Source organism: Coenobita brevimanus, chromosome 58 (genome assembly GCF_032717465.1).
Source record: "Coenobita brevimanus isolate Jiangsu-jjx chromosome 58, ASM3271746v2, whole genome shotgun sequence".
In the NCBI taxonomy this organism is placed as follows: domain Eukaryota; kingdom Metazoa; phylum Arthropoda; class Malacostraca; order Decapoda; family Coenobitidae; genus Coenobita; species Coenobita brevimanus.
The window spans coordinates 24,370,251-24,379,256 of record NC_137011.1 but is presented as its reverse complement, the minus strand read 5'-3'; the positions used below and the strand labels follow the sequence as shown (position 1 = coordinate 24,379,256).

Below are 9,006 nucleotides of genomic sequence, written 5' to 3'. Positions count from 1 at the left end.
GATGAGATGTTCTTAATACCATGTTTGACATTTTATTGAGCAGAATTGAACTTTAATAGTTCCAGCATTATATTTATGTATATATGAAGACGTATGAAACATTAACTGATATTTTAGTTAGTGATATTATCTGGAATTTAAAAGCATTGTTCAGCAGCAGCACTTTCATGTACTCAAACCCTGTTACATATGTTAAATATTTCCCGTTAATCCATTTTCACAGTTCGGTAACGTGACAGAACTTCGAGCGCCATGGGGTGTTGGGGTATTTGAAGTGATATCAGACAACCAGAACACTAATGTAACACAGTCACGGCTTTCCCACGTGATCACCCAAGCCCGCCAGGTAGGTCAATTTGTTGCTGCTGAAGTGGGAAGGCCAATGAAGTTACTACTGAAGTGAGTAGCTGGACAGCTCACTCTCCAGTTACCACTGAGGTGCTGGAGAAGTCATGTACAGAATTATGAAATTCAAAACCTTAGTCTACCATAGCATCATTAAAGACCAAAAAAGAACAATTTTGATGCATGTTTATAACGCCACATGCCGTCGTTAATGACTAAAATCACTAAGAACTTGAAGTTTTGGCTGCTTAGTTTTTAAGAATGTTCCCCTTGTATTGTAAAAAAAAAAAAAAAATGTTAATGTAAAGATCCCGCCAGTTACGACTGAAGTCCTGGTTCGTGACGGTGGTGGTGGTGAGTGATGACCCGATGTTCCTTAAAGCCTTTGCCAAGTGGTCCCTCATGGGACGCCTCCTGGTGTGGACAACAAAGCTCCTCGTCCTCACTCACCTTCCTCTCCTCCGTCTCTATGACATCCGCCATACACTCTCTATAACCAACTCACTGCTGCTTCAGCTATCAGACACTCCAACGATCAAGTGAGATCTGTTTATGTATAATAAGATTATATATATTTTTAATGTGTCCGACTCTGGGCATAGGCTTCACAGCCTGATCACAGGGCCAAGTAGTCCACCTACATACCATACACTTCCACATGTCACCACTACGGCACTAACACCCACCGTTCATGTTGAATACATGCTAGGGCACTCACATACAGGTCTGATGTATCGGAATTAACAGGGCTGTTTTTACAGCATGTCGGCTGGTCTTCTTTTAGATCATTTAATTAAATATCCATTTTATGAAATTCAAATCCTTAGACTGTTTCCTGCCCTTGCTGGGACTCCAACCTAGGTCCATTAGGACTGCAATGCACCTATTTTGCTCATAAAATTCAACATAAATATTTTTGTTCAGTTACATATTGCGGATATCCCTAGAGGTAACACTGGTGGTTATTATCACTATAAGTGTTATAGTTAGATAACCCATCAATACCCTATATATATATATATATATATATATATATATATATCATCAGCTGTTGAGGTCCACTGCAGGACTGGCCTATCCCTACCCAAACAGGGTCTATACAGCCAATGTATCTCTACCCAGTGGTTTAGGGTGTCTGGTAGAGACTGTATGTAGGTGAGAAGTGCTTGTGAGTGTGATTGTAGTGTTGTAGTGGCTTTGGATATGTGTGTAGTCTGTGAGCCAAGTGTAATCAGCCCACCTTAAGCCGACTGGGTGCAAGCATACTATAGTAGGACTCGCGTAAATTTGTGCCTGTGGTGTGGCCCGCACCTGTGTACAGTGTTGCCACGTTTTCAATACCGTCATCTTTCTCTCTCTCCTGGCGGGAGATGTGAGCCACCCTGAGTACTTTTGCTTCTTTTATAGGTTGTTTATAATTGTGCTTTCATTTGTTAATTTGGTTTTGTTATATTTAGTGATATTTATCATTTTTTGTATACGGCGACAGATGACCCGTTATTGCAGTACCATGATTGATTTTCATTCATTCATTCTCTTTCCCCTTCCTCCATCTCTCTCTCAGCCTGACAATGCCTCCTCCACCACCACCCCCCGTCATGCCGACAGTGCATTCAACCTTGCCCCTCTCCTGCCTCTCTCTCTCTCTCTCTCTCTCTCTCTCTCTCTCTTTTATTGCAAGAGACATTTTGGATATTTTCTTTTACATAATATTGTATATATTTTAAATTTGACATCATTTCCAGACCACCCCTGAGATCAAGGCCACCAGCTGGGTGTGGAAGTGTTGCCGCTCGTGAGTGAATAATGTTTTTTTTGTTTAATTCAGTATTGGCATACGCCTACTATTTTGTCCTACATATTAGCTTATGATTATAAATTTGATTATTCCTCGCCCTTAAAATTACGGTAAAAGCCAGTAAATGTGAGCATTTTTCCCTAGCAATACCTGTACAAACTATGCTTGGGTCTACAGAGGGGTACGTACTTTACCTTAGGCCAGACTGGGTGTGTCAGTGTTGCCACTCACAAGAATTATATGAATTATTTCTTTTACTTTGGATATTGGCATATTTCTTCTTTTTTCAGACTCATTCTCTTATATCCATAACTGTAATAGTATTACCCACCCTAAAACTACGCTAAAAAAAATTAAAAGTGACTACAATTTCTTTTAGCAACACTGTACAATCTGTATGCCATGTTTCTGTGTTCATGTATAAATATTTTATGCATAATAAGATTACTGTTGATTCATCTATCAAAATACACAAGTGTAAGTTTTATTCATCTGACTTTATCGTATTTGTGTTGCCTTGTACATAAATAGCTTCCGTTTCACATCGCAAGTTGGGGAAACGTGGCACCATTGTACACAGGTGCAGGCCACACCAAAGCCGCAAATTTAAGCTAGTCCTACTATAGTATACGACACTGGTTTAACCACAGCACCCCATGTGTCCGCCAAAGTGGTCAGTGGCTCAGTGAACGCTTTTCAAAGTTTTTACAACTCTGGCGGGAGGCGAACCCGGGCCCATCAGCTTGTGAGACGCACACTCTACCATTCTACCACAGAGGCTCCATATATATATATATATATATATATATATATATATATATATATATATATATATACACAACCATGCATCTATCATTTAAACCTGTGTTGCCCCATAAGGAGCATAGGAGCCCAGGGCTAGGCAAGTTGGTCCTGACATTTAAGATGAGAATGACCAGCCTCACTCATCCCTGAGTGGCATTACGAGCAATAAAACCCAATCCACCCCTTGGATATGAACCGACACAGGCTCCATCCTGTTGGAGCACCTTAATCACCCACTACACCACCAGGCATCATAATTTGGTTAAATGGATAACACCCTTCATAGTAAATGATTTCCTGGCATACAGGAAACCATTTGGCTTGTCACTCAGTGTAGTCACCCTTAGAGAGAAGACAGTGGAAATAATAAAGGAATGAACGACATAAGAGGAAAGAAGGAAAGAAGGAGAGAAGAGAGGAAAGGGCAGCCACCCGAGAGCAGCACTACATCGAGTGAGTGGATGGTGAGAACCCCGACCAAAAACCATATGTCTGTCTATCTACCTATCTATCTATCTATCTGTCTGTCTGTCTACCTATCTATCTATCTATGTATATAGATACATAGAGAGATAGATAGATATATGTTGTTGATTAGCAGGATTTGCCAGGTATCTCATGCTGGAGAATTCCTGATGTTTCTCGTACTGTAGTTCCGTTACGAGTCAGAGTTGCCAGTTAGCCTGCTGTTGTGAGTGTAGTTACAGTGTTTTGTAAGTTGTACATAAATTTTTGTACTCTATTTCTCCATAATGTTTCATTTATGTGACTTAAATTATGTACTTTTATCTCAGTAATATAGTGTTAAGTAGTGCAAGTAAATTCTGGTATGTTTTGGATTCCCCGAGTTGGTAGCTGTTGCCGGTCAAGAGTGTACTCAAAGTTTCGAGAGTAATGCAAGTTCATATAAGGATGGAGATGAGGCTAGAGCAGTTTCAGTCGGTTTTCGGTTCAGTTTGATTGTAGTGCAGTGTCAGTGCAGTTTGTATATCATCGGTACTTGTGAAAGTAGTGAAGTGTTGTTGTCAAGCATTAATTGTAAATGCTGTAAAGAAAGTTTGTATATCTTCTGTTTGTGAAAACAGTGAAGTGAAATTGGCAAGCATTAAGTGTAATTGTTATGAAAATGAACACAGTGAACTTTAACCCGCCAAGCCCCGCTGACGTATATATACATCCACACGTTTTGTCACTATCAGTCCCATTGACGTATATAAACGCGAATCAATTCCAAGGCCCCTAATTTGCACAATTTTCGATTTTTGTGCATGATTTTTGGTATGTATACATGGGACACCTTCCTCTACAAGACGCCAGTCAGGGACAATGCATTACCCTACATGACCTCCCTCCCCCCACACACCATTGTCTCTGCAATTCACCTGTTACCAGTGGCCTGGCCAGTAAAGACATATCATGTCACAGTACGAAATTCAGGGCCAGAATGATTCCCCAATCGATGACAATGTGGAACACAAAGTTTATGTAGCATTAGAGGAAGAATCAGTCAGAAATGATGATTAGATAATGTCGCCAAAAAAAGGTCAGGTATGTTTATGTGTTTGGTGAGTGAAACGATGCTTATATTGCCTATATAACTGAGTGAAAACCAATATACTTTTGTACTGCATATAAATTCGTACCAAATAAAGAAATTAATACCGTTTATGAGTGGTGTGGAAAAGTTACCATACCATAGAACTTGTTTACTTTGGAGCCAGCCTGATAGAAAACCCAGTAGGGTAAGGGGTACTGCTACCTGTATTGAGTATTTTAAACCTCAAGTGAGCGATATCTCTATAAATTTTCGAAGTTTCTCACCAAAAAGGTTTGAGCCCCCCAAATTTTTTTTCCAAAATAGGTCAGGATTCGGGACAGTCAGTGGTGGAAAATTGGTCGGGACGGGGTGGGTTAAAGCTAGTGTTTATTTACAATACTGGTCTTGTGTCACAGCGAAAGGCTGCCTTTAGGAAGAACAACACACGGGACAATGTCCTTACTATACTGTACTACTGCTGTTGAAACCTGTGGCAGCGAGAGACAGGAACCAATATCTCTCTCTCTCTCTCTCTCTCTCTCTCTCTCTCTCTATATATATATATATATATATATATTTATATATATATATCTGTCTCTGTCTGTCTCTCTCTCTCTCTCTCTATCTATCTATCTATCTATCTATCTATATATATATATATATATATATATATATATATATATATATATATACGCACACATACACAAATAGTCATTAAAATTAGCCACAAAAAATTGCCTTAAAAATACCCACTAAAGTAGCCAAGAAAAATTATTATTAAAATGTCAACAAATCTATAGAATTTAAGTTTATACTTTAACATCCTTTTGATAGCTATTTTTGGTAACAATATTTAGTGGCTGATTTTAATGGTTCATTCAATGGCTGTTTTTCTAGTCAATTTTAGATGGCTATTTTTTTGGCATTTTTTTTTTTTAATTTTAGTGATTATTTTAGTGGCTACTTTCAATCTTTGCTTTAGTGGTATTTTTAGCAACTTTCATAATTATTTTAATGACTTTTTAATGACTAATGACCATTTTTAACGACGACCTGTAGTCGATAAATGCTTTTTAAATAGTATACAGAAATTTAGTGCACGACTCCTTTTTATGTGTACATGTTTTTAGTTGTTCTATAGAACTCATCAATTTGCAATAAATTATATATATATATATATATATATATATATATATATATATATATATATATATATATATATATATATATATATACATATATATATATATATATATATATATATATATATATATATATATATATATATACATATATATATCTGTCAGTCTATTTACCTATGTATGTATGTATCTATCTATCTATCTGTCCATCTACACACACACACACACACACACACACACACACACTGTCATCCCTTCCCATTCACTCAACATCACACTCGCTGACACCAGTTATCAATCATTAATTGGCGAGAAAACATGCTGTATTTATGTTACTTTTTCGGTACGTTTACACATTTTTCCTATTTAAGCTAACAAGTTTCACAAGATTGTTATTAAACTTATGAGGAAGATCCTCTCGTTCGGAGAGTCTCCTAAGCTGGATGAAAACGTCCCTCGGAAACAAGAATGAAGGAAAAAAATATGTCATCGGATTCAAGGTATTATTCTCATGAACTATCTTCAGGTAAATAAAGCTGTCTGCGCTTACTGTGAGTAAAATCCAAACTGGTTAATATAGGATTTTTAATTCGCTAGTTCCTACGATTTCTACCAACTGAACAGAGTTAGCCACCATCAGCTAGAGTAAAAAATTGCACTTATACCAGTGAAATGATTAAGGGAGGGTATTATTTCACAACAATCTTCCAGTCCTTTCTTGTTCAATCATGAGCCCAGAGGCGTGAGGCAAGACGACACATTTCCAGTATTTGCAACGAAAGGTTTCCTTCATGTGAAAAATGCCAGGTATCACGCATTAGGCAAACCTCATTTATGTCGTGCACTATTTTCTACACTAAGCAGTGCTGATACCTTTATTTGTTTTACATTAACTTTTATCAATGAACAAGTGATTCTCTTGAAGACATTGTTCAGTGTGATCACCTCCATAGAATAATTAGGCCTAAATGATGCAGTGCCTTTTCTTGAATGTATCTTTTGTCTATCTATGTAATTTACCCATCTTATAATTATCTATCTATCTAGCTAGGGTGTGAGGGAGTGGGAGTATGTATGGAGTATATGCGCGTGAGTAGGTGAGAATGAGAGGGCAAAAGAGGAATATATTGCTGTGTGCAAGAGATGGAAGGAGAATATAAGAGAGTATGGATCAGCTGGTTCAAGGATTGTGTGGGTAAGATTGAAAGTAGGATTCCAAAGTGGGTGATTGTGTGTATGCATCCGATAAAGGAAGCTCGTGCAAGCAATATGAAAGAAGAGTTCTGGGTAAATGTGGAAGCATGCAAGAAAAAGTTCGAGAGGAATGAGAGAGTGTTTTTCAGTGGAGATATGAACGGAAAAGAAGGGAATATGAGCGTGGATGGAGTAGTTGGTGAGTGAGGTGTGCCTGCAGAAGTGGAGGCAGTGTTCTAGTGGGCATTTGTTCGAGGAGGGGGTTAGTGATAGCCATTACCCTCTTTAGACGCAAAATGATCCCCAGGTATACGTGGCATGTGATGAGAAGGGTGGGTGGTGAACTGAATGAACGGAAGGCATTGATTGATTATGAGTGTGTGGATGACATAATGAGAAGGTATGTAATATATGCAAAAACATACACAGGCTGGGGGGACTGGACATCCCGACCACTCCTTGATACTGAAGAAAGCCAGGTTCAAGTGCAATGGATGAATAGGAGTGGAGGACAGGAGGAAGTAGTCCAAACAAAGAGGGGAAAAAGTTGCAAGAGGATGAAAATAATAAGCAGAGTATAATGGAGAAGTGGAGGAGCTACTGGGTAAATATGATTTCGAGCACATGGGGGAGGTGGAAGATGTGTGAAAGTTATTCACAGAAGAAATCAGTCCAGCATGTGAGGTGATGTGTGGGGTGAAGAGAAAACGAAAGGGAGTGCAATGAACACCATGGTGGAATATGGAGGTGAGACAAGCTGTGGTACAAAATAGGAAAGCATAAGTTGACTGGAGGGGAAGCAGAGGCGTGAATGAAGTTGAGAGATGGAAGAGCGAGTTACATGTAGAAAGGAAGAAAGAGGGGAAAAGTTTAGTAAGAGAGGGTAAGAAGACAGTGGATGAGGAATGTGGATGGAACTTTAGTGTAAATTGGAGGGAATGTATGAAAACGTCCATGAAGGAAGTGAAGAGAGTTAGACGGGATGATAAAGAAGCTAGTAGGGGAGTGAAGGATAAAAATTGTTCATTGATAATGGAGTAGGGAGAAAAGGTGAGCAGATGAAGAGAACACTTTAAGGATTTGTTAAACATAAAGAATGAAAGTAAGTGGCTGGGGAATGGCTAGGAGCTGGAGGGAGGTGAGAAGGTTGGAAGAGATCAGTAGGATGGAAGAAGTGGAAGCAATGAAGAAAGTCAAAATGGGCAAACTCCCAGGAAATGATGGAGTGTGTGGTGAATAGCTGAAACATGAGGGAAAGATAATAGTAGAATGGATATGGAAGGTGTGCAGATTGGCCTTGAAGGAAGGTAGAGTCCCGTAGAGTCCCGGAGGATTCGATGTCAGGTATAATTATTCCTCTGTACAAAGGAAAAGGGAAAAAGGAAGCGTGTGGTAATCATTGGGGAATTTGTGTTCGTAGTGTAAGAGGAAAAGGTTATGATAGGACAGTTATTGATAGAGTTAGGTAAATAACAGAGGAATTACTTGAAGAAGAATAGGGAAGTTTTACGAAGGGAAGAGGTTGTGTAGATCGGACATTCATCCTAAGATTCCTAATGGAAGAGTTTCTAAAGAGGGGAAAGAAGTAGTATGCGGCCTTCATGGATTTGGAGAAAGCATATGATAGAGTAGATAGACAAGGAATATGGAAAATATCCAGAATGTATGGAATGAATGGGAAGTTGTTGATTGCCGTGAAGAGTATGTGTGAGGATGCTAAGGCTGCAGTGCGTGTGGACAGTAAACTGAATGAATTTTTCTATATGAATGTTGAATGAAACAGGGATGTTATGTCTCCACTGTTGTTCAATCTGTATGTGGATGGGGTTATAAAAGAGGTACAAGGTAGGGCAGTGGATGCTGGAAAGGCCCAAACGAGAGAATGCAGCGTTTGGAAACTTCCTGCACTGTTGTTTGCAGATTATACTGTATTAAATTAGATAGAACAGATAGTTTCTTGTGGAGCGGGATGAAACTTGAGTAAGTTCCCAAGCACAGAATGCAAATATAGTGGAAACTTTATTAAAATGCTGTCCACAAATACACAAGATTATGTGTTCTCTTAATGAATACCTCTGGTTAGCAATACTCTCTCATATGTTATTATCTTACTGATTCCATAGCTGCTAAAGTACCGTCTTATACAGGTTCCTCTTCATTAGCTCCTTTTGAATTTAGAAATACAA

General features: G+C 38.7%; 1 long non-coding RNA gene across 1 annotated transcript in view; it reads left to right on the top strand.

Annotated features, from left to right (window-relative positions):
• The first annotated feature begins 825 nt into the window (after window positions 1–825).
• LOC145402644 (uncharacterized) overlaps window positions 826–9,006 on the top strand; it is a 10,790-nt gene continuing 2,609 nt past the window's right edge. The window contains exon 1 of the long non-coding RNA XR_013897833.1: window positions 826–884. This is a non-coding gene — a long non-coding RNA (uncharacterized LOC145402644). The remainder of the gene's footprint in view (window positions 885–9,006) is intronic.